The 26,182-nt window shown below is 49.6% G+C and overlaps 1 protein-coding gene across 7 annotated transcripts in view; it reads right to left on the reverse strand.

Moving 5' to 3' along the window:
* Nucleotides 1-26,182, reverse strand: part of BRD4 (bromodomain containing 4) — a 1,377,132-nt gene that overhangs the window by 404,189 nt on the left and 946,761 nt on the right. The gene's annotated exons all lie outside the window — the stretch shown is intronic.

Below are 26,182 nucleotides of genomic sequence, written 5' to 3' on the forward strand. Positions count from 1 at the left end.
CCGGGACCTAAGTTGTAAACAGTTAAGTAAAAGCGTTTTGGTTACAGTTGTAATTTTTAAAGGATATAAATGTATTTTCAAAGTTGACACTTTTCAGAGAAAAACTAGCAATGCTATCCTATGGAAAGAAATTCAAGTCATAGGTAAAGTAGGTTCTCGTTACTTTTGTAATCCAGTACTGGACTCCTAGGTTCAGCACTGGGTTCTCTACCTAAGACAGGTAAGTATATACGTTTCAGTAGTTGGTACGATTTTTAAAGAAGATTTGTAATTTGCAAAAATAGACACTTCGAAGAAATTTCTGAGAAAAGCAGTCAATGGTTTCCTATGGAAGGAAATTCAAGTCACAGGTAAAGTAGGTTTTCGTTACTTTTGTAATCCAGTACTGGACTCCTAGGTTCAGCACTGGGACCTCTACCTAAGACAGGTAAGTATTTACGTTTCAGTAGTTGGTACGATTTTTTAAAGAAGAAATTTCGGAGAAAAGCAGTCAATGGTTTCCTATGGAAGATAATGCAGGTAACTGGTAAGTACAGTTAGGATTACTTTTGCGGTTCAGTACTGAGCTGGAAAGTACAGCACTGGCTTCTCTCCTGATCCCAGGGGAGTATTTCGGAAATCGTTATTCGGCTGATTTTAGAGGGATATTTTAATGTTTCAAAACTCCACACTTAGAAGAAATTTCAGTGAAAACCAGTCAATGTTAGCCTATGGAAGGAAAGTGAGTTTTCAGCTTTCAGGTGAGTACTCGACTGGTGAGGTTAAGGTTCTGGGCATAGACTCAGGGGTCTCCCAGGGTCGGAAAGGTACAGTGGTTACACCCTCAGCGGCACAGGGGCAGCCACGTGCAGAGATAGTAGGTCCAATGCAATCCAATGGAGGGTAGGGGGCCTTTGGTTGGTGGCTGCAAGCAGGCAGGCCACGCGGCTTTGGGAGTTGAGCTCCTGGTCACTTACTCAGGGCAAGTGGGGAAGTAGAGTAGGGTAGTAGTTGCACTTCCAGCGGCACTCGGCCGGCTGGGTGCAGGGTGCTTTTGAGCCGTTGGGCGCTCAATGTTATCCAATGGGAAAGTTACAAAGTGAACAAAGGCTGCAGGCTCGGGGATGGAGATTCTTCAGGTGCGACAACACTTTGAGAGGTAAGTTGGGTTCTTGGAGAAGAGGTGAGTACCCAAAGGAGGACACAGGGGGCAGCGAGGCGCCGGGTGCAGCGGTGTCTTGGGTGTCGGGAAATCTTACCCTCAGCTGGTCGCGGTTGGGGGGGGTCCCTGGTTCTGAGGCTGCAGGAGTCATCTGGGTCGTCAAGGTCCTCGTGGTCTTGGATCACTCAGGCACAGACCGGGCTAGGCGGGTGCAGAGTGGGCTGGATTTGCGGTTCCTGGCTGGCACCATGGGTATTGCTGTTGGAGCAGAGCCTCTGCTCAGGGGAGTCACAGTCTTTGAGAGGGTCAAGGCAGGCAGGTCCTCCGGGATTTCTAAGGTTGCTATCCGCAGGAGTCGCCGGGATTTAGCAGGGGCAGTTTCCAGGATCTACAGGCCGGTAGGGCTGGGGCCAAGTCAGTTGGTGTCGTCCTGTTGTTAGCAGGTGCACGGCGGGTCTTCTTCGTCTTCTTGATCTTCTTTCTTGTTTTCTTATCGGAATCTGAGGAAGGAAGGTTCAGGGTGCCCCTAAATACTGAATTTAGGGGCGTTACAGGTAGGGCAAGGGCAGGAACCAATAGGTCCCTGTCCTCGGGTGGGTACACCCCCTAGTCTGCTTCTCTCCTGTGGGAGGGGGCAGTGGCCTAGCTGTGATTGGGCAGGGCTCCCCATCTTCAAGATGGCCGGAGCACGGGGTCATGCTTCACCTCGCGTCTCCCACCTGAGTGGTGGGGTTGGCACAGGCTGGCACACCCCCCTTCCTGACGTAGGGTTTCCCGCCAGTCTTCCCGCCAGAGTGGGGGTCAGAACTGGTGGGGGCAGTTACTGAGTACAGCAAGTGGTCTGGAGAAGCTCACAAAGGCGGCAGGCCTTTGAAGCTTCCCCCTGCCCATCCTGGGGGAGGAGACCAGACCTAGCACCTCGCCCAGGAGGTGCATTGTTGCAGGCCCAGGAGAGCAGGGGGCTCTCCACCCAGGTGTCCAGCAACATGTCTGCTGTGTGGCAGCCTAGGCAGACTCAGACCAGAAGTGGATTGTAGGTTAGGTTTTCAGGGGGCATCTCTAAGAGGCCCTCTGGTGCATTTTACATTAAATCCCACACTAGCATCAGTGTGGGTTTAATGTGCTGAGAAGTTTGATATCAAACTTGTCAGTCTTCAGTGTAGCCATTATGGTGCTGTGGAGTTCGTAATGACAACCTCCCAGTACCATTTACTCTTAATGGCATCACTGCACTTACAGTGCCCAGGAATGGCCCGGGGTACTGTAGGGGAACAGGGCTCATGCACCTGTGCCCACACCACTGGCATAGGGCACCCAGCTAGAGGGGTGATTGATGTATGCCAGGGCAGTGGGTCTTGTGGACATGGAACACAGGGATGTGTGCCATGTCGACTCTTTGTTTAGTTCTGTACTTAAACACTCTGCCTGCAAAGGCAGTGTGTGGGTGTCAGGGTACAGGGCCCTTAAGGGTGGGACGATAAGTGCTGCAGCCCTTAGGGGTCGTCTCCGGTCAACATGCCCTTGGTACCTAGGGTACCATCTACTAGGGGCTGACAGGTGGCCAGAGATGCCAATTGGGTTTTAGTTTCAACACAGTTTTAGGGAAGGAACACAGACCCTGGGCACCTAGTTGGCAGGAGCTCAGGGAACACTCAGTCAAAGTACATCAGCAGTTCAGCAAAAAGTGGGGGCATACCAATGCAAGAAAGATGGGACTTTCTCACAGGTTGTAAAAGTTAACCAATACTATGCCTTTGCGTTGTGAAAGTTAACCAATACTATCGGGGTAAAGCCAGGAACAACTATCTTCAGACCCTGCAACATATCCCCACCCCAAACAAGACCCTTTACATACCCACATAATTTCACTGCAACAAAAGTTATCATGCTCCTACTAGCCCACCCTGCCACTGAAGGCACAGCTGGGAAAAATACGTCTTATATCCTTCTAAACTGATGTTTTTTTTCCTCCCAGAATTCCTGAAGGCAAATTATCTCGTAATACTTACACTGCACCCAATTCAGGTCATTAAACTTGGCAGATAACCCTGCAATGTTCCAGGTTAACAACTTCAGGTTACACAAGCAACTAACTAGGTTTCTCTCTAGGGGAGATGTAAGCCTAGGATGTGACAGAGATGAGACTGAGGTAGCCCGTCACACAACTTAAGGTCACTTAGAGAATAAAGTCTATGAGATAAACCCAGGGTTGGGGGTGTCAGCTGAGCTGAAGTGAAGCTACTCCAGGAAACCTGTCCCTGCCAAATCTGGTGCCCTACGGAACGGAAGCGGAACGGAAGCCCTTTTAAGGCTTGTAAAAACAAAAAAAACACAAGAGGGAGTGCTTGAATACTAGTTGCTATATAAGCCCTGGGTTAGCTCAGTGTGGCCAGGACATGTGCAGCAATGATAGGTTTATTAGAATGTTCAACACAATCCCCTGCCCATCTCTTACTATCTGGTTCTAACCAGCTAACCCTCCGGATCATATTAATCGAGTCAAAAATCTCCATAACAGTATTGGAGTGCAGGTTAAGCCAGTACGCCATTTTTTTTTTTTACTCGTTGTAGGATTCGGGAGCAGAATTAGACCATGGGGGAACATTCCCCAACACCACCACATATGGCGTTGCTTCATGGGGCAGATTTATTACCACCCTGCTGGTGGGGAAGAGGCCGGTCCACAAGATGGGGGTTACGCATGCCCCTAGATGCCAATCGATCCTGAGGAATGAATGCAACACCTCTTAAGGTCCTAATTGTCTTGGGGCTTGCACTGGAAAAACTGCGTCGTTAGTGGACACACTAGGCCCACCTAATGGGACTGTGTAAGAGGGATTGGACGTGAATGGTAGAGTCTCTTGCCCTAACTGGGGACCAAAGCGCTGTCCACCTGGACCAGAATAAGACTCGAGATTCAATCTGGGTTAGCCTGGACAGAATGGAGTCTAATTTTGCGTTAAAAAATGCCCTAAATATCAGTAGAATACAAGAGAGCAAAATCCCACCCACCTACCCCACCAATAACACCATGCAAACTAACGTTATGTGCTGAAGCTTTTTAAAGAAAAAAAATTCCTCAACAGGAGAGTGTCTCCACATCCAGGGATAAGTCACAGCTAGTCCACACTCAGTCCTAGGAGAGAGCGATAGGCCGTAGACTGCGTGAAGCCCTGATGACTCCAGCTCATAGCCAAAGTCAGTGATAAACACACCAGTCCAATGGCAGCAAAAAGAAAGCCCACGCGATAATCGGCTGGGGGAGAGAAATGTACCTTTTACTCACCACACAAGTTCAAAGTAGTAGCAGACGAACCGGACGTCAGCTGACAGAACAGCCAAGAGGTGTGAGCTCCCCTGCCTCTTCCTGGCACAGGACGGGCCTGCCCTTGCCCTCTGGTGTGTCCGGCACTACTGGGTTTCACCACGTTCTTTAAAGTGCTAATTCCAGTCAGGCGAGTGATGTACCGCCTCCTCTGACCGCAGTAACTTAAGACAATTAGACCCTCACCCAAACAGTCTCCAAAGTATTTTTGACAGCTCCTGCGCTACGGGATTCCACCGCGTGCTTTTGAGTGCTAATGCTAGTCCGTGAAGGGCCGCCAACATCTTGCCACAGGAACTTGGAGCACTCTGGACATGTAGTTTCCCACCAAAACAGCCGCCAAAGTGTTTTTGACAGCTCCAGCTCTGTGGGGCTCCACCATGCACTTTATGGTTTAAATCTTTTATTGAGATGTTATTAAACGTTAACATTACTGGTCTCCCAAGGCATTTAGAGCAGTATGGGCAGTTAGGCCCCAAGTGAGTAGATAACACATACTGGGGATTCCAAGAAAATCCACAATACATAAAAACATAAAAATGAAACTTACGCTATCCCCATCCCCTCCACCCTCCGTCCGTTCTGATGCCGAAGTTTCTGGAGATTGTCTCGAGAGCGGTAAGTGAGTGTCATGTTAAGTCGCTGCCTGCTGTTGATCTGAGAGTAGTAGTAGTCTCAGGTACCTGGGGCAGGTTACTTCCCGGATTTCTGAGGCAAGGAGGGACAGAAATGGTTGCCAGAGGTCTACGAATGCATGGCTTTTCCCTGTTAGTGTGAGAGCCATTTTCTCCATCCCCAGGACCTGCCATAATCGCTGTGGCCCACCTGTAAATGAAGGGATCTGAGGTGTGCGCCAGTGGGTCAGGAAGTTCTGTACTGCAGACCCTAGCACGATTGCGTTTAGGCAGCCTCTTCGGGATTTGAGAGGGTAGGTCAGGGGATTCGGGAGACCTAGTAAAACATAGGAGGGAAACCTTGGTATTTGTGTGTCCAGGTGTTTGTCCACCTCATAGAGAACCGGAGTACAGTAAGGCTGTAGGTGTTCACAGTCCCAGAGCACATGCACCAATGTGCCGGTTTTCCCACAGCCCCGCCAGCAGTCTGCGCTCTATTGTGGGTTCACTAAATGGAGGCATTCAGGGGTGTAATACCACTAAGTAGCTATTTTCCTCATTTTCTCAGTCAGTCCCGTGTGGTGGGCTCTATAATACACCCCCTCCCAATCTTTGTGATTGAGTGACCTACCCAGGTCTCGTTCCCAGCGAGCTCGACTGGCACTATACTTATGCGTGTTTCTGGCTAGGAGCATTTTATATAATTCAGAGATGAGTTTCTTGTCTGACGTGCGTGTAAGGAGCCATATGTGGAAAGAGGTCGGTGAGCGTGTGGTTTAATGTCCGGGTGCAGTGGCCAGTGTCGGATCTGGAGATGTCGTAGTGGCTCGGTTTCAGGGATCTCATATTCTGATTTAACCTGTTGAAATGAGATGATCCCGTCCAGATCAAACAGATGATCCAGAGACCGGCAGTCCGTGAAGATCCAGCCGGCACCTGCCGCCTCGCCCATGCCCGGCAGGAATTCCGGGTAGTCGAAGATGGGGGTGAGCGGGGAGGGAAATTTAGTTAAATTATGTTTAATACTAGTGTTATCCCAGGCCTCCACTGACACCCTTGTGATGCATGACGCCTAAAGGTTAGGAGGTCTGTGTGTCTTTTGAAGAAAGGGGACCTTCTGGAGGGACGTGGCAGCAACCGCCCGATCTTGAAAGGGCCAATGTTTTTCTGATTCCAGCCGGTCCCATTCAAACAGATAGCACATTTGTGTTGCTTGAAAATAAAGCTGGAGATCGGGAACACCGAGGCCACCCTCCTTTCAACCGGGGCTTACGGCCCTGACAAATAAATTGCGCCAGCTCCGTTTGAGTCTGCTGGATACAGCCAGTGGGCGGGCGGAGCGGCAGAGTTTGGAATATGAATACGATCTGGGGCATGATGGTCATTTTGGTGGCCGCCACTTTGCCAAGCCAGGAGAGAGGGTAGTGCTTCCATTGGCTCAGTTCCGAGCAGATTCGGGCCCGTAGTTGGGCAAAGTTGATGGCAGCCGCTGCTGGGATAGAGGTGGCCAGTTGGATCACGAGAAAGGGGATTGAGTCTTCAGAACACTGTACGGGATGTTGCGACTGGAGACATACCCGGGTAGAGGATGACAAGCAAAGGTCTAGTGTCTCGGATTTGTCAAAGTGGAATGAGCCCTCAATCCAACAGGAGGCTCTTTTTTAGCCAGAGAGTAACAAGCCTTGATGCACAAGACGACCCATCGAGAAATGGTCCGTTTGTGCACCGCCCGTCCCTTCTTAGCGCCCACGTAACCAACAAAGAGTTGGTCATCCACCCGGAACTGGCGTGTGCGAACCAGATAATATGAGAGTGCACGTTTTGGGTCCAGACGGTGGAGCCTCTCTTCCTCTTTCGAGGGATGCGGAGGCGGAAAGAAGGTGGGCAAGCTACTGGACTGCCCGATGTGGAAGGCTGTGACACCTTGGGCAGGAAAGAGGGTCGCGTCCGCAACACAACTTTGTCCGGATGGACAGAAAGGAATGGAGGTTGAGAAGAAAGAGGCTGGAGCTCACTCATTCTACTGGCAGAGGTGATGCAACCAAGAATGCAGTCTTAAGAGTAAGGAGACGAAGAGGACAGTTATGAAGTGGCTCGAAGGGAGCGCACATCAGATAAGTCAGAACAAGGTTAAAGTCCCACCGAGGCTTCACGAAAGGAACAGGAGGAAACATGAGTGATGCCCTTCAAAAACCTATTTACAACCGGGGACTTGAACAAAGAGGGCTGATCAGGGAGCCTTAAGAAGGCAGAAATGGCAGAGAGGTAGCCCTTTAGAGTGCCCAGAGCAGAGCCTTGCTGGGCAAGAGAAAGAAGAAAGAGAAGAACCTCTGAAAGAGGGGCAGAAAGGGGATCCACAGCCTTTGCTGTGCACCATGCCACAAATTTGCTCCACCTGCAGGCGTATACCGATTTTGTGGAGGGACGCCTGGCTGCCAGAATCACATTACAGACTTCAGGAGGCACGTCAAATGGCCTCAACTGCCGCCGCTCAATCTCCACGCATGTGGAGACTGGACAGGTTCGGGTGGAGGACCGTCCCCTGCTGCTGTGACAGAAGGTCCTCCTGAAGAGGCAGACGAATCGGGGGATCGACTGACATGCTGAGTAGCTCGGGATACCAGTCCCTTCGTGCCCAGTCCGGAGCCACAAGAATGACTTGGGCCCGGTCGCGCCTGGTGTTCTTCAGCACTCTGGGCAGAAGTGGTATAGGCGGAAAGGAGTACAATAGACCGCAACTGCACTCGCGACGAAAAGCGTCTCCGAGCGAGTGCCGCCTTGGAAATTCCAACGTGCAGAACTGATGATATTGCGCGTTCTCTTCTGTGGCGAATAGATCTAACCAAGGCTCTCCCCACTGCTGAAAGAGGCCTTGCGCCACGTCCGAGTTCAGACTCCATTCGTGATCCATCATGCACCGACGGCTGAGTTCGTCTGCACTGGCGTTCAGGGAACCTGCCAGGTGTTGAACCACCAGGGTCACGCCCTGATGTTCCAGCCACTGCCAGAGGCGCAGAGCCTCCTGGGAAAGGATCCACGACCCCACCCCACCCTGTTTGTTGCAGTACCACATGGCGGTGGTGTTGTCCGTGAACACCTGCACTACACTCCCCCGGACAGAGGGGAGGAATGCCTTCAGTGTAAGCCGGATCGCCCGCAGCTCCAGAAGGTTGATGTGGAGCTGGGACTCCGCCGGAGACCAGAGGCCTCTCATCTCCGCCTCTCCCATGTGGCCCCCCCAGCCCTGGAGGGACGCGTCCCTCACAACTATGTGCTCCGGTTGGGGTAGGGAGAGGGATCTGCCGCTGACCCAATCGCGGTCCGTGAGCCACCACTGCAACTGTCTTGCAGTGCCCTCCGAAATCAAGACATGGTCAGACAAGTTGCCCCGATGCTGGGCCCACTGAAACTTCAGGTCCCACTGCAGAGCCTGCATCCGCCACTTGGCGTGATGCACCAGAAGGATGCAGGAGGCCATCAGTCCCAGAAGCCGCAGCGTCAACCTGACCGAGACTCAGGATAAAGGCTGAAAGATCAGAATCAGAGCCTGAATATCCTGAACCCGCTGTTCGGGATGATAAACCCGAAACTGCGCCGAGTCTAGAACGGCTCCAATGAAGAGGAGCTTCTGAGAGGGACACAGGTGCGACTTCGGCACATTGATGGAGAACCCCAGCAGGTGCAGAAGGTTGGCCATAGTCTGGAGGTGGCTGACGACTGTCTGGGGCGAGTCCCCCTTCAACAACCAGTCGTCGAGGTAGGGGAAGACTGAAACCCTTAATCTGCGACCACCGCCGTCACTTTCGTGAACACCCATGGGGCGCTGATAAGGCAGAAGGGGAGCACGGTAAATTGAAAGTGCTCGTGGCCTACCGTGAACCGCAGGTAGCGCCGGCAGGACGGGGATGTGGAACTAGGCGTCCTGCAAGTCCAATGCTACCATCTAGTCTGCTGGGTCTAGGGCAGCTAAGACCTGAGCCAAAGTCAGCATCTTGAACTTCTCCTTCCGGAGGAAGCCGTTGACGTTCCGTAAGTCCAAGATAGGGCGTAGGCCCTCTTTGCCTTTCTTGGGAAGTAGAAAGTAGTGGGAGTAACAACCACACCCTACTTCTGGCCCAGGAACACACTCGATGGCCCCCTTGGGGAGACAAAACCAGTGTCTGAGGAGGTATCCAGGCCACTGGCTTCCCCTAGTTCCTGTGTCCAGTCCTCATATGACTGACACTCACGTGCCAGGGGGTCCCCCAGTCTCCCTCGTCGTCCATGTCCTGAAATTCAGGGATAACGGATGGACCCAGATCCTCGAAGAATTCCTCCTCGGCCGGTGCCGAATGCGGCGGCGAGCAACGTCGCTCCCGACGCCAGATCCGGATTGAGGCTCGGACTAGGGACGCGTCGCCCGAGGACGGCGCCGGGGGTGACACACTAGGGGTCGATGCCGGCAGGGTCGTAAGGTCAACCAGCGGCGACCCGGATACGGATCAAGTGGGGCCTGGTGGTGTCGGGACCAAAGCCGCCGACGGCGCTGGGGCCGAAGCACCCGGCCCGCTTGGGCGCCCAGTGGGGTCCGCTGGGCCCGAAGGCGCCGCAGAACCAGACGGAGGAGAGAGCAACCTCATGGCCATGAGGAAGGCATCAATCTCCTCCGGCGTCGCGTTCTTCCCAGGTACCGGCGGGTATGGAGCAGGCCATGACTCCGGCGGTGTCACCCGAACCCCCGGCCGAGTCGTGCGAGCGTCGGGGGGGGGGGGGGGGGGGGGAGTCAGAAGAGCGATGTCGCCTCTTCGACTTCTTGTACCTCTTACCTGAGGACTTGGAGCACGACGAGTGGTGTCGACTCGCCGAGCTGTGATGACTCCGGCCCCGCCAACGTTCCCTCGTCCTCCTTCCGGACCGGGAGCTCGAGCAGCGCGGGGCCGACTACCGAAGCTAGAGGCACTTGCGGGACCGCTCCCGCCTAGCCTTCGACGTCAAGGCCCGGCAGTCTGGGCACGACTTGTCATCGTGGTCGGGTCCCAGGCAATGTAGGCACCGGCGGTGGGGGTTGGTAACCGACATCAGTCGGTTGCAGTCGGGGTAGGGCTTGAACCCGGGCATCCCTACCGGCACTGATGGAGTCGTAGACTTGAAACGGATCCAAAAAGGATCAAAAAAGCTTAGTCAAAAAGTGACTAAAGGGTACCACTTTCTCCAGACCTGCGCTTGGTGACGCGGAAAAAAGAAGAACTGACGTTAGTGCACGAGGGCGGCGTCTAAGTACTCCGGCGACATCATCCCGGCAGCGTCGACGGACGCGACGCCTACCGACGCGCATGGGTACTGCTACGCAAAATTTTCCGGATCCAGTCTGACGCCTGGGGATATTCTAAGGTAAGGAATCTAATACTAACCTGTTTCTTTCAGATATCACTAGCCATGACAACGCGGATTGACATGGGAAAGGTAATTAACACTTGCTAAAAATAAAATCTTATTTATTATCAAGATCACTTGCACTTTCTCTAAAGAAAAAACATGTGTATCTTAATTATTATCAAGATGACATGCACTTGCACGAACACGGAAGATGATAGCACAGGGCAAATGACGTATTATGACATGAGGACGTCATCTCCTAGCCACGGTATTATGAAAAGTACTTTATTAACAAGACATATCAACGGGACGGGGCAGACATCCTATGCATATGCAAACGGGATAAATACTTAACTAAAGATAATTATCACTTGCTAAAAATAAATTCTTAAGAAAAATGTGTGTGTGTTATTTATTATCAAGATGACATGCACTTGCTCTTGCACGAGAAGATGACAGCACGGGGCACATGACGTATTATGACATGATGACGTCATCCCCTAGCCACGGGATTATGAAAATAACTTTATTAGCAAGACATATCCACGGGATGACATGGAAGATGGGATGCATAAACACGGAAGATGACAGCACGGGATAATTATCACTTGCTAAAAATAAATTCTTAAGAAAAATGTGTGTATGTTATTTATTATCAAGATGACATGCACTTGCTCTTGCACGAGAAGATGACAGCACGGGGCACATGACGTATTATGACATGACAACGTCATCCCCTAGCCATGGGATTATGAAAAGTACTTTATTAACAAGACATAACCACAGGACGCGGAAGACATCCTATGCATATGCAAACAGGATACATTTTTAACTAAAGATAATTATCACTTGATAAAAATAAAAACGTATTTATTATCAAGATGACTTGCACTTGCTCTAAAGATAAACAAGCATTTACAATGCAATGGTCTCGGCATTGTTAAAGTTAGAGCTATTGGCATTGCTCATGACATTATTTTTATTTATGTTTTAGTTTTTAAAACATAAATAAATGGCATTGTCATTTACAATGCCAATAGCTTAATCGCTCGCAAATGCGAGACCTATTGCTTTTGCACCCACACAGAGCCACCCACACAAAGCCACCCACACACACATACAGAGCCACCCACACAGAGTCATACACAGAGCCACTCACACACACAGAGCCACCTACACACACACACAGCCACCTACACACACACACACACACACAGAGCCACCCACACACACACACACACACACACACACACACACACACAGAGCCACCTACAAAAAAAGCTAGCCACCCCACACACACAGACAGAGCCCCACACACACAGACAGAGCCCCACACACACAGACAGAGCCCCACACACAAGGCAAGAAAAGCGGCACAATCAGGGGCAGAAGGCAAGAAAAACAGCACAATCAGGGGAACAGAGGCAAGAAAAACGGCACAATCAGGGGGCAGAAGGCAAGAAAAGCAGCACAATCAGGGGGCAGAAGGCAAGAAAAGCAGCACAATCAGGGGGCAGAAGGCAAGAAAAGACTGGTGTCTGATTAAAATGTATACATACACAAGTATTTGCAATGCAATAGTTCTCGCATTAGGAAAGTTTGAGCTATTGGTCTTGTAAATGACAAATTTTTTATTTATGTGTTGGTTGAAAATAGCGAAATTAATAGCTTTGTCATTTACAATGCCAAAACGTTTAACTTTTGCAAATGTGACACCTATACCATTTGTAATGCAACGTGTTTTGTATTTACGTGACTTAGATGTATTGATATTACGAATAACAATGGATTTTAATTTCTTTCAATAATTAATTTTTAAATAAAAGTTATTGTAATTTATAATTGCAATAGCTTAAACTTTTGTAAATAACTTTTATGATTATGTTCAGTGTATTTTATTGTGACGAAAACCCAAGAACAGAAGTGAAATATTAACATCTTTTCGTGACATTTGTAATAAATCTTGAAACATTGAGAGAACATATTTGAACCAGTTGTTGTTGAATGGTTGCACAGATTGATACTGTGGTGGCACTGAGTGATGTTGTGGTGGCGACGAGTGATGCTGTGGTGGTGCGATAGATAGAGTGAGGGCGATAGATAGCTAGAGAGAGGGCGAAAGATGGATAGGGTGAGGGCGATAGATAGATAGAGGGTGATAGATAGAGGGTGATAGATGTGTGTGGTTGTGTGTGTGGTTGTGTGTGTTTGGGCGTGTGGTTGGGCGTGTGGTTGGGCGTGTGGTTGGGCGTGTGGTTGGGCGTGTGGTTGGGCGTGTGGTTGGGTGTGGTTGTGTGTGTGGTTGGGTGTGGTGTATGTGTGGCTGCGTGTGTGGTTGGGTGTGGTGTATGTGTGGCTGCGTGTGTGGTTGTTCTGTGTGTAGTTGTGTGTGTGGTTGTATGTGTGGTTATATGTGTGGTTGTATGTGTGGTTGTATGTGTGGTTGTGTGTGTGGTTGTTCTGTGTGTAGTTGTGTGTGTGGTTGTATGTGTGGTTGTATGTGTGGTTGTATGTGTGGTTGTATGTGTGGTTGTATGTGTGGTTGTGTGTGTGGTTGTGTGTGTGGTTGTGTGTGTGGTTGTGTGTGTGGTTGTGTGTGTGGTTGTGTGTGTGGTTGTGTGTGTGGTTGTGTGTGTGGTTGTGTGTGTGGTTGTGTGTGTGGTTGTGTGTGTGGTTGTGTGTGTGGTTGTGTGTGTGTGTGGTTGTGTGTGTGTGGTTGTGTGTGTGTATGGTTGTGTGTGTATGGTTGTGTGTGTGGTGGTGTGTGTGGTGGTGTGTGTGGTGGTGTGTGTGGTGGTGTGTGTGGTGGTGTGTGTGGTGGGGTGTGTGGTGGGGTGTGTGGTGGGGTGTGTGGTGGTGTGTGTGGTGGGGTGTGTGGTGGGGTGTGTGGTTGGGTGTGTGGTTGGGTGTGTGGTGATGTGTGTGGTGATGTGTGTGGTGATGTGTGTGGTGATGTGTGTGGTGATGTGTGTGGTGATGTGTGTGGTGATGTGTGTGGTGATGTGTGTGGTGATGTGTGTGGTGATGTGTGTGGTGATGTGTGTGGTTGGGTGTGTGGTTGGGTGTGTGGTTGGGTGTGTTGTTGGGTGTGTGGTGATGTGTGTGGTGATGTGTGTGGTTGGGTGTGTGGTGGTTGGATGTGATTGTGGTTGTGTGTGAGATTGTATGTGTGGTGTGTGTGTGTGGTTGTGTGTGGTTGTATGTGTGCGTGGTTGTATGTGTGTGTGCAGCTAGAGAAGGATGTATGTGGAAGAGAGCAGCAGATCAGCAGAAGGGAACAGGGAGTTAAAGAAGGAGGCGGGTGGAAGAGAGCAGCAGATCAGCACAGGAGAAGAGAACAAGGAGTTAGAGAAGGAGGCTGTGAATGGGAACAGCAGATCAGCACGGGAGAAGAGAACAGGGAGTTGGAGAAGGGGCGGGTGGAAGAGAGCAACAGATCAGCAGGGAGGACAGAACAGGGAGTTAAAGAAGGAGGTGGGTGGAAGAGAGCAGCAGATCAGCACAGGAGAAGAGAACAGGGAGTTAAAGAAGGAGGTGGGGTGGAAGAGAGCAGCAGATCTGCACAGGAGAAGAGAACAGGGAGTTAAAGAAGGAAGCGGTGTGGAAGAGAACAGCAGATCAGCACGGGAGAAAAGAACAGGGAGGTAAAGAAGGAGGCGGGGTGGAAGAGAGCAGCAGATCAGCACAGGAGAAGAGAACAGGGAGTTGAAGGAGGCGGGTGGAAGAGAACAGCAGATTGGCACAGGAGAAGAGAACAGGGAGTTAGAGAAAGAGGCGGGTAGAAGAGAACAGCAGATTAGCACAGGAGAAAAGAACAGGGAGTTTAAGAAGGAGGCGGGGTGAAAGAGCAGCAGATCAGCACAGGTGAAGATAACATGGAGTTACAGGAGAAGAGAAAAGGGAGTTAGAGAAGGATGCGGGGTGAAAGAGAACAGCAGATCAGCACAGGAGAAGAGAACAGGGAGTTAGAGAATGAGGCGGGAGGAAGAGAACAGCAGATCCAGCATGGGAGAAGAGAACATGGAGTTAAAAAAGGAGGCGGGTGGAAGAGAGCAGCAGATTAGCACAGGTGAAGAGAACATGGGAGTTAGAGTAGGAGGCGGGTGAAAGAAGAGCAGATCATCACAGGAGAACAGAAGGAAACAGGGAGTCAAAGAAGGAGGTGGGGTGGATGAGAGCAGCAGATCAGCACAGGAGAAGAGAACAGGGAGTTAGAGAAGGAGTTGGGTGGAAGAGAGCAGCAGATCAGCACAGCAGAAGAGAACAGGTAATTAAAGGAGGAGGTGGGGTGGAAGAGAGCAGCAGATTAGCACAGGAGAAGAGAACAGGGAGTTAAAGAAGGAGGTGGGATGGAAGAGAGCAGCAGAACAGCACGGGAGAAGAGAACAGGGAGGCAGAGAAGGAGGCGGGCTGAAGAGAGCAGCAGATCAGCTCTGGAGAAGAGAAGTGAACAGGGAGTTTGAGAAGGAGGTGGGTGGAAGAGAGCAGCATAACAGCACAGCAGAAGAGAACATGGAGTTAAAGAAGGAGGCGGTGGAAGAGAGCAGCAGATCAGCACAGGAGAAGAGAACAGGGAGTTAGAGAAAGAGGCGGTGGAAGAGAACAGCAGATTAGCGCAGGAGAAGAAAACAGGGAGTTAAAGAAGGAGGCGGGGTGGAAGAGAGCAGCAGATCAGCACAGGCAAAGAGAAGAGAACAGGGAGTTAGAGAAGGAGGCAGGGTGGAAGAGAGCGGCAGAGGGCATGAGGGCGGTAGAGTGGTAGAGTGAGGGCGGTATAGTGAGGGTGGTAGAGTGAGGGCGGTAGAATGGTAGAGTGAGGGCGGTAGAGTGTGGGCGGTAGAGTGGTAGAGAGGGCGGTAGAGTGGTACAGTGAGGGCGGTAGAGTGGTACAGTGAGGGCGGTAGCGTGGTAGAGAGGGCGTGAGGGCAGTAGAGTGAGGGCGGTAGAGTGGTACAGTGAGGGCAGTCAAGTGAGGGCGTGAGGGCGGTAGAGTGGTAGTGAGGGCGGTAGAGTGGTAGAGTGAGGGCGGTAGAGTGAGGGTGGTAGAGTAAGGTCAGTAGAGTGGTAGAGGGAGGGCAGTAGAGTGATGGCGGTAGAGTGGTAGAGTGAGGGTGGTAGAGGGATAGAGTGAGGGCGGTAGAGGGGTAGAGTGAGGGCGGTAGAGGGGTAGAGTGAGGGCGGTAGAGTGAGGGTGGTAGAGTGAGGTCGGTAGAGTGAGGGTGGTAGAGTGAGGTCAGTAGAGTGGTAGAGTGAGGGCGGTAGTGTGAGGGCGGTAGAGTGGTAAAGTGAGGGCGGTTGAGTGAGGGCGGTAGAGTGAGGGCGGTAGAGTGAGGGCGGTAGAGTGGTAGAGTGAGGGCGGTAGAGTGGTAGAGTGAGGGCAGTAGAGTGGTAGAGTGAGGGCAGTAGAGTGGTAGAGTGAGGGCGGTAGAGTGGTAGAGTGAGGGCGGTAGAGTGGTAGAGTGAGGGCGGTAGAGTGGTAGAGTGAGGGCGGTAGAGTGGTAGAGTGAGGGCGGTAGAGTGGTAGAGTGAGGGCAGTAGAGTGAGGGTGGTAGATTGGTAGAGTCAGAGGTGTTGGTAGGGGTACGTGTCAGGCAGTGCTTTATGAGTTGAATGTGCGCTGCGATTGTTTCCTGAGGTGGGAAAGCTGGTATGTGTAAAGCAGTGTCCCCAGAGGTGGTAATGGGGCACGTGCGAAGCAAAGCTTCCAGAGTGACATTTGTGATTAAGTTGTCCCCTTCTTCACATTACATAGTGCTTCGCTTACACTGTGGTACAGGATGAATTCATGAAAAGAAATCGTGAATTGGAGCACCTCATCGTAGCAAAATGTCAAAAATAAAACTCAGGAGATTAACAACATCCACGAAACCAACAGAGTCCTGAGAGGTTGAAGAAGTGTTTGAAAAGAAATGAAATGTGAATAAACAAGGGAGGGTCAGTAGTGTGTTGACGAGGGAGAAGAGAAGTGGGGGCAGAGCGTTGAGTAGGGCTAGCAGCAGTGCGAGGAGGAAGGGGAGCAGTAGCACATGGAGGAAAGGGGAAAAGCATTGCTACTAGGTGTTGGAGAGCAACAAAGGAGACGGTGGGGGGAACAATGGTTAGTCGGCGGGTGAGGGAGCAACGGAGGTGCTTGAGACTGACCAGCTGCACGAAGAGGAAGAAAGTATTGGCAGAACTTTAAAAACCGTAACATGCTCCTTGGAAAATGCATTTACAGTGAAGAAATTTGTGAACGTGTTTGGGTTAAGTTTTAAGTGAATTTTACGTTACCCTACGGTGAAGTTACTGACCTTCTAGAATATAAGAGAGCCAGACTGCAGAAAGAAATAAAACAAACAAGTGGGGGGCTGCTGGTGGAGCACTCATGGAGTGCTTAAACAACAAAAAAAAGTGCTTGGCGCGGCGCAGCCTGCAGTGGCCCGGAGAGGACAAGTAGTTCAAGCAATCTGAACACATACAATATTAAATGTACAAAAGCAGCATGTGTCAGTGTTCATACAGCGTGCTCGGCTGGCTACTGCATGCAAATGAGATATGTGTCACTGTTTCCCTTATCAGATGAAGAACATCGCCGAAAGAAAAAACAAGAAAGGCCAGAGCTAATAATACATGTAAACGATTCATGTTCGACAGCAAATCCAGGAATCCGGCACATGTTCTGCCGGCACTTGGAGAAAGCGCAGCACAAACAGGGGCATAGAGGCCAGGTTCTTTGCGCAAAATAATGGTTTCGTTGTTTCATCCCACCGCTGCCCCTTAAAAACATCAAAGTTGGTCTGCAGTCAGAGCGAGGAAGCCCCTCAGCAGAGCCCTTTAGCCCAAGCTGCTCCCAGCATGGGCACAGAGACAGCTTACTACTTTTTCAAGTCTCTTTTTTTCTGCTTTTGTTGCACGCTTCACCTTCGCCGGGGAGCAAGGAGGGGGGAGGGGCTGGGTTGCAAATTCACATTCGCTACGAGTGACTGGGTCTCAGACATCAAAGGGTAGTGTGGTCAGAGGCAGGAAATGGACAGTAAGGGACCAAAAAAGTTTGGGGTGACTTTCAAAAAACACAATGGCAGACTGTGCAGTTTAGCAACCCATTAGCGAGATCAGCTCACTGAGGCTGGTCCGTATGAGGTAAAGGGCAGCGTGCTGGGTCCTTGTGGGTTCCCCTTGAACCTATTATTTGAAAGGGTGCTGACCACAGCAAGCAGCACTGCCGGGGTGGGAGGAACGCAGCTTGCAATTTCAGGGACATTGTAGCCTCTCACTGTATGTAGCATAGGGAATAGCGTTACTGAAAGAGAGAGTAGCAACACGTCAAACAAGTAAACATAAATTGCAAACTGTACATGAGGAACATAGTTTGATTAAGGGAAATGGGATAATGGAAGAAAAGAGGAAGAAAGAATGTGAAGTCAGAGTGGGGCGGGGGAGAGGAGGCGGGGGAGAGCTCTTTGAAATGTGAAGCTCTCGGCGAGGGGGGAGGAGAAGTGAGCGGATCCCTTGGAAGCACGCACGGCCTCCCGGCCGTGAATGAAGTGTGAACAAGCAACAAATGGCTTTCATGTGGTGATGCGAGGCAGGCGGATAGAAGCACGTTCACGAGACCACAAGCACTTCTGGAAATCCGCATTTTTCAGAGCCTAGTTTAGCTCTTAGTTTAGCCCCAATAGTCTCATCCTATTCATTCCTTGCGGAATGGAATAGGACGAGACCTAAAAAGAGCTAAGAGTGCACTCATAAAATGGGTATAAACCATGTGTAGAACTACTGTGCACTCAAAACCAGATATAATGCCATTAGAATGAAAGTGTTTAACTCTTCAAAAAGCTGCCGCAGTGCTCTGAAAAAGAAGGCACATAGCTATCAAAAACCAGCATTAGCGCATTAAAAGAGCAGCTGGCACTTCACAAAAGAAACAATAAAAGACAATGGTGCCTTAAAAGTAGCAATATGAAACAAATAAAAAAAGGTCGAGGGGCATAAAAATAGTCATTGTGCCCAAGACTTCTTTCCAAAATGAAAAAAAATCACCTAAGCTACATACACACAGGTCAATAAACGCTGGTAAGACAGCTCCGTGGGTTAATACATGAAATGAGGAAATCAACGAGCAGAATTCGAATTCTGATCGGTGGCCTCGGCTTTTCAGCCTTCAGAGGTTGATTAAAAAAAAAAAAGCGTACTGCGTCTGATGGGTAAAATCACTCTTCTGATTCAATAAAGCGCCTGCCAAGAAAACTGCATCAAAAAGATATTTGGTAGCGCTCACTGTCATTAACGAAACTGTTAACTCGTATATATGGTATATAGAAAATATAGAAATACACTTAATTTCTGTAACCAAGCCCTACTTGAGCATTTACGTTCATGAATAACTAGCCATGTACAGATAAACTTACCAATGACCAAAATATCGGTGGGTACGCAGTTTTAAACATACTGGACATATTAAAGTGTAACGTATGGGGACTCGGTACTCAATCACGTGCTCACTCAGCTCGTGTTGATTTTCTTTACAGAGGAGCAGGCGTGCACGCCTGTCACACTCTCCAGCACACCCCATGCACAGCCTATGAAGCAGGGCCCCTCCCTGCAGAGGGAAGGCCGTCCGTCCAGCAGGGTGGCACCGGGGCCACTGTGCACTGCACGTGCACCCGCAATGCGGATGGCATGCTGCTCTCCTGCGCGCGCCCAGCCCAGGAAGCATCTGCCACCGCAATAAAGATATCAATGGGCACCCGCAGTGCACAGCAGCATCTCTCGGCCCCCATCAGCCGTGGGAGTGGACGCCCTGGCACAGCCCACGGCTGGTCCCCCGTAGTAGTAAACAGAAGAGAAGCATCTACCCCCAACCCTTCTCTAGCCCTAAATACTTGCCCTCCTCGCCTTAATCCTTCATCGGGATGCGTCCGCTCTGATAACCTCCATCTTCCTGAGCTCGTCGCTCAGCTGCTCTGCACCCCGCCCGTAGGATGCAGCTCAGAGCCCCAGGAACGCCCTTTACCTTGTGAACAGATGATGCGCCCGGGAGCTCGAGCGGTCCACCTGCCCTGGCGCCGGCCCTAGGCTAGGGGCGCAGGATGGGACCCGATGCGGGCGGACGGCCGGGTGCGATGCATGCCAGCCCTGCTCTGATCACAGAGGGCCAGGGATAAGATAGGCTCGCTCCCAGAGGAGCACTGATAGGCCTGCAGAAGACAGCGCTGACAAGCTGCCTCCCAGGCTGGCCGTGACATCCGATCTGTAACCTTCAAGAGCTGAAATGGATTCAGTAAACATCGCAGACCTAGAGCCGGCATGTGTCTGCCTGTAGAGATGCACGCCTCCCCTGCCGCTCCTCAAAACAATCACCAAAGGGAGGGGCCACACAAACGGCGCTGTACAGATACATCCATAAAGTGATAACATTTCTACAATCCCAATGAAAACCTATGTCATAACACCAAAAAACAAGTGAAGACACAAACTTAACTGTCTTTGAAAAATGACTGCCTGTACCTGATACACCCAACACCTGCGGATCAACAAGCTGAGGATCACCGGGCGCAGGGGCGTAGCTAGAGCTTGTGGCGCCCGGGGCTATCCCTCAGATTGCCGCCCCTGGGGAGGGGGCTGGGGAAAAAGGACCGAGAGTCACGAAGTATCACCGCTAATAGTTACCTCGATCATGCAAGTTACATGCACATACATGACACGGTCCAAGGCTACACAGTTAAATACACCGGTGACTGGCAGTCCAAAGGAGAACACACAGACTGCCACCATACTAACACTTACGTTTGTGACATTTAATTGCAGCTCTCTCCAGCACCTGCACCGCCACATATGCAGTGCAATTCTTAAATCAAATATTGTAGCGTGAAGAACAAACTGACGACTTAATGTTCACTCTAAGACAACACATCTTTGCAAACATGGATTTGTATGACTTAGATGCATTTCTCAGAATATGTATCTACAAAATGCTCTGACATCATCCTGTACATTTCTTTGTAAATATGTATGTTTATTATTTGGAATCATTTCTCACTTTTTTTGTAAAAAAAAAAAACCTGTAAGAGTACTTTAACGTCGTCTGTGTGTGATATAAAATTTCAAATAAAGAAATAAACACTTAGAAATTACCAACATTCGCAGGGTTCTATACTTTATGGAATGTTCTCCGACACCCCACTGTACAACCGGCGGCCATGTCTACGTTTCTGCAGTTGCAGAGCAATGCCTGCAATGTTTAGATCATGGTTTGTGCACGTGGAGTGGCGCAGCTGGCACCGGAAGTACAGGTAATAACAGCAGGCCGGACATAAAGGAAGCATAGCTGTCAAGGTTTCAGATTGCTAAGTGTGACTTTTTATAATGTCAGCGTAATTATGAGTGACATTTCAACAACTATGAGTGACACTTTTTTCGCAAGGAAAATCAAGCAATAAAAACAACGGAAACATAAATATCAAAAATTACACCCATTTGAGCAAAGAGAACTGTAAGAAGATTTTAAAACGGCAGCAAAGTACTGGAAATGGAAGGGTACACGCATAGCTTAGAGGTCACAAACCCTCTGCAGATTGTAATTTATCTCAAAAAGACACATTGAGCAATTTGATAAAAAATTAATTCGCTGATAATAGCAGGGTGTGCGGCGCCGCCCGTTATTTATTAACAACCTGAGGCTGGACCTACGTTGCATTGCAAGTCTAAGCAATTAACATTGAGACACAATTAAGCATGGGGGTGCATGCAAGCCTCAGGAGAAAAGATTGATTAAAGTACACACAGCCTAGGGGTCACAACTCGGCTGTAGGCAGTTTTATTTCAAATATATATACTTTTGAGAGAGTGAGCCTTAAAAAGCCTGCGCTATCTAAGAGTACTTGCACCAGTGCGTGTTATGCAGCAGGCTGTAAAAGTAGTCTAAAAAATAGTGTGTCACCGTAATCACTTAGGGGCAGATTTACAAGCCCCTTGCGCCACTTTTACGTCACTTTTAACATGGGAAAAGTGACGCAAGGGGCTTGTAAATCTGCCCCTTAGAGTTCACAGAGCCAGTGCAGCGGGACCGTCCGTGCGTGACTGCACTGCTGCCCATCGATAGTGCACTCTGCTGCAGCCTGTTCTCAGGCTGCCTGGCCACTCAGACTCGTCCCATGAGTTAATCTTATTTTGTATAATGATACTATATATTGAATTCTGGAACTTTGCACATTCCTCGGCGTGCTCCAAATGCATATTAATAACTGCTATTCAGCCTTTCAGCAAATGTATACAAAGGATTCCTTTAGAGAAAGATACATTAAGGAACTGACAGGATGTATTAACTTACAAGGAGAAAATAAAGTAATGATTGATCTAGGTTACTAAAGTTTTGCAAATCAAGAAAATACATACCAACTCGAAAGCAATTCAATAGGATTAAGATAAAAAAAATAAATCAACGTTGACATATGAAAATACTGGAAACTTGGGATCAGCGTATTGCCATCTTTGATGACATCTTTAATGAATTTGTTGGTCCTATCCAACTCCTGCTCATAGCATTTCAGCCTCTACCTGAAGTCAGGGCTGTCGGGGTAGCAGTCGCTGAACTCCAGCGGTGGGTGCCCCATGGCGCTCGAAAAAGGCCCAAAACTAGAATGTGGAAATCCAAAGGTTTCTCGCGAGTACAAAAAGTCCTTTTGACACCCTTAGGATCTGTTCAATGGCTTTATCTTATAATGTTGAAAACAGCTCCTTATTGGCATCTGTAGGAAGTTTTCTTTATTAAGCGCTAGAATTCCAAAATTAAAAACAAATTCCAACCCAAAAGATTCTCACATAACAAGTTCGAACAATTAACCACAGGTATGCACCAACTGCAACTTTGTACTGAAGTGAGTATTAATCTATCGTCCAAAAGATGCAATTAAAAACAATGTGCTGCGTGTGATGCAAAGGAATGTATACCTGGAATTCAATGCCAGGCAGCCTGTTCTCAGGCTGCCTGGTCACTCAGACTCGTCCCGGGCCCCGTGCTGCTCGCCAGCCAGACTCTCACAGTGAGCCGGCGGCTGCAGAAATGTTTTGCGCACCCGGGTCGCCTGTCACGATCATGCCTCTAGCGCGGCCGGCGATGCACACCGCCACAGGCGGCAGCTGAGCTCAGCATGACTCTGGGACCTCACCTGTGGCTCGTCCCCGCATTAGCCCGTGTCTGTGCGCACTGCGCACGCTGGAGGTTGCCATTTCCCAGGAGAGACTGCCTGACTCGCGCGCGCAGCACACCAATGTGCGTGCAACGTGCGTGCAAAGTGCCACAAGTGCCGCGCCGCCTTGGCCCGTGCGCGATACAGTGCGGTGACGCAGCACGAGACGCAGTCGCCGTGAGCGTGCACGGAGGCTGAGGATCGTCGACGAAGACACGCAGAGCTCCGAGTCTGCCTGCTGCCGAGACTGACCCGAAGAGCCCGGTGAGTTTGGGGGGGGTCGGTGAGTGTGTGTGGTGGGGGTGTGTGAGTGTTGGGGGGGGAGAGAGGGAGGGGATGTGTGTGTGCCTGTGGGTCTGTGTGTGTGCCTGTGTGTCTGTGTGTGTCTGCGCGTGTGTGTGTCGGCCGGCCTGCAAAAAGCGCGTCCCCAGACCCGTGCACCGCTCTGTCTCCCTTCAGAGATAACTTGGCTGCAATAGGTCTCTCTGCCGAGACCTAAAAATGGTATCTCATTTATTATCAAGATGACATGCACTTGCTCTAAAGAATTTTTTTTTTAGTATCATCATAGACTCACTGATGCAAGATGACATGCACTTGCTCAAAAGGAAAACATTTTTTGGATCGCGGCTGATAACTGATGCAACATGACATGGGGGGGCCATGAACACGGAAGACGGCACTTGCTCAAAATAAAAGGAATATGCTACTTACCAGTATGCATCTGTTCTTGGCATGTAGGGCTGCTGACATTCATATCTGTGCATAGATCGCCGCCTAGTGTTGGGTACGGATGATTGCACATTGTTGTCCTGGAAGAGTCTTCGAAGTATCACGAGATAGGTGGCTCCTCCCTCGGACTACAGTGCGCATGGGCATCCCCTCCATCCTCAGATTGTTTTTCGCCAGTGTGGCAGAGATGGAGTATAGTACAGTAAGAGATGTCCATGCAAAGAGTGAATGCTACAGCTGCGACAGGCACCGGGGAGGCGGGTGGGCGATATGAATGTCAGCAGCCCTACATGCCAAGAACAGATGCATACTGGTAAGTAGCATATTCCGTTTGAGGCATGTGGGCTGCTGAATTCATATCTGTGCATAGAATGTATAGCAGTAACTCCCTTAGCGGTGGCTACCTGTGTCAGCTGCAGCAGTCTGGAAAAGAGTTTTGAGAACAGCCTGTCCTACAGCAGCTTGCTGTTTGGAATGTACATCTACACAATAGTGTTTTGTAAATGTGTGTGTGTTTGACCATGTGGCTGCTCTACAAATTTTGTGTAAAGGAATATTTCCCAGGAAGGCCATGGATGCCCCTAGCTTGCGTGTAGAATGCGCTCTAGGGGGGACTGTTAAGGTGCGTTTTGCCTTTAAATAACATATTTGGATGCACTTAACTATCCATCTGGCTATACCCGATTTTGAAATATGGTTACCTTTGTGTTGTGGTGAGAAGGCAACAAACAATTGTTTTGTTTTCCGAAATGTTTTAGTCCTGTCTATGTAATATAGCAGAGCTCTTTTCGACATCTAGGGTATGCAAGGCCCTCTCGGCTGCTGTCTGTGGGTTATGAAAGAACACCAGCAGTTCTATAGTTTGATTTATATGGAAATGGGATACCACCTTTGGCATGAATTTAGGGTTTGTTCTGAGAACTACTCTATTTGCATGTACTTGAATGAATGGCTCTTGAATAGTTAGGGCTTGCAGCTCACTAACTCTTCGAAGCGAAGTAATGGCAATAAGGAAAGCCACTTTCCAAGTAAGAAATTGTAGTTCGCAGGAGTGTAGTGGCTCAAAAGGTGGTCCCATTAGTCTGGTTAAGACAACGTTTAGATTCCAGACTTGTGAAGGAGGGTGTCTTGGAGGAATTACGCGTTTAAGTCCTTCCATAAATGCTTTAATTGATGGCACCCTAAATAGTGAAAGGTGCTGCCTGTTTTGCAGATTTGCTGCTAACGCAGCTAGGTGTATTCTGATGGATGAAAAGGCTAAATTGCACCGTTGTAGGTGCAATAGATAGCAAATGATGTTTTGAGTGGAAGCATCAAGCGGGTTAATGTCATTGTTATTACAGTAAATGACGAAACGTTTCCACTTTGCCGCATAGCATGCTCTAGTAGTGGGTTTCCTTGCCTCTTTGATAATATTCATGTAGTCTGGAGGCAAGTTGAGGTATCCAAACTCTAGGATTTCAGGAGCCAGATCGCAAGGTTCAGCTGTTGCGGATCTGGGTGTCGGATTTCTCCATGGTTCTGAGTTAGAAGACTGGGTGTGAGTCGCAGTCTTTGATGAGGCACCACTGACAGTTCTAGGAACGTTGTGTACCATGGTTGCCTCGCCCACGTGAGAGCAACTAGGATTAGCGTTAGAGAATGTTGGCGCATTTTGCGTGCCACCAGCGGTATTAGTGGAGCTGGGGGAAAAGCGTACGCAAATTTGCCTGACCAGTTCATCCATATCGCATTGCCTTGCGACTGCGGATGTGGGAACCTGGCGGCAAAGTACTGGCATTTTGCGTTTTCGCTTGTGGCAAACAGATCTATTTCCGGGTGTCCCCACTTCCGGAAGAATGGTTGGAGCACTTTGGGGTGAATTTTCCATTCGTGCATCTGTTGGCTGTGCCTGCTCAGCAGGTCGGCTACTTGGTTGTCCTTTCCCGGGAGGTGTTCTGCCATGAGAAAAATGTTCCTCTGAATGGCCCATTTCCACATTGCTTGAGCTAGGTGCGACAGCTGTGGTGAGTGTGTTCCTCCCTGCTTTTGAATGTAATACATAGCTGTCATGTTGTCCCTCCGGATCAACACAGCTTTGTTGCGTAAGTGTGTAGTGAAAGCTTTTAGGGCTAAAAAGATGGCCATCAACTCCAGCAGGATGATGTGCATTTTCCTTTGCTGTATAGTCCAGAGTCCCTGTACTGTGTAGTGTAGGACATGGGCTCCCCATCCGTCTAGAGATACGTCCGCTGTTAACACTATTTGTGGGATAGGCTCTTGGAACAGTCGTCCCTGGCAAAGGTTTTGTGGATTCCACCAATGCAGAGAGTTGTATGCCTGACTGTTCACCAACACTAGGTCTTTTAATAGCCCGTGAGCCTGGTTCCACTGCCTTGCTAAGCATTCTTGTAGCGGACGCATATGTAGTCTTGCGTGAGGGACTATGAATATGCACGAGGCCATCATGCCTATGAGCTGCATAAACACTCGAGCTGGTAGTGAGTGTTGGGGTTTGAACTTTTGTATTAGCTTCTGCATTCCCTGGATCCGTACTGTGTTGGGATATGCTTTTGCTGCCAGTGTATCTATTGTTGCTCCTAGGTACTGTTGGATGTGGGAGGGCTGTAGATGTGACTTTGGGTAGTTCAGTGAGAACCCTAAACTGTGCAGCAGGTGTATGGTTTTTGACATGTGGTCGGCACATTGCTGGGCTGTTGGCGCGTGTATTAGCCAGTCGTCTAGATAAGGGTACACATATATGTGTTGCCTTCTGAGATGTGCTGCCACTGTAGCTAGACATTTGGTGAACACTCTTGGAGCTGTTGTCACCCCAAATGGTAGGACCTTGAACTGGTAGTGTTGTCCT

This window comes from Lissotriton helveticus, chromosome 1_1 (assembly GCF_964261635.1).
Source record: "Lissotriton helveticus chromosome 1_1, aLisHel1.1, whole genome shotgun sequence".
Lineage (NCBI taxonomy): Eukaryota > Metazoa > Chordata > Amphibia > Caudata > Salamandridae > Lissotriton > Lissotriton helveticus.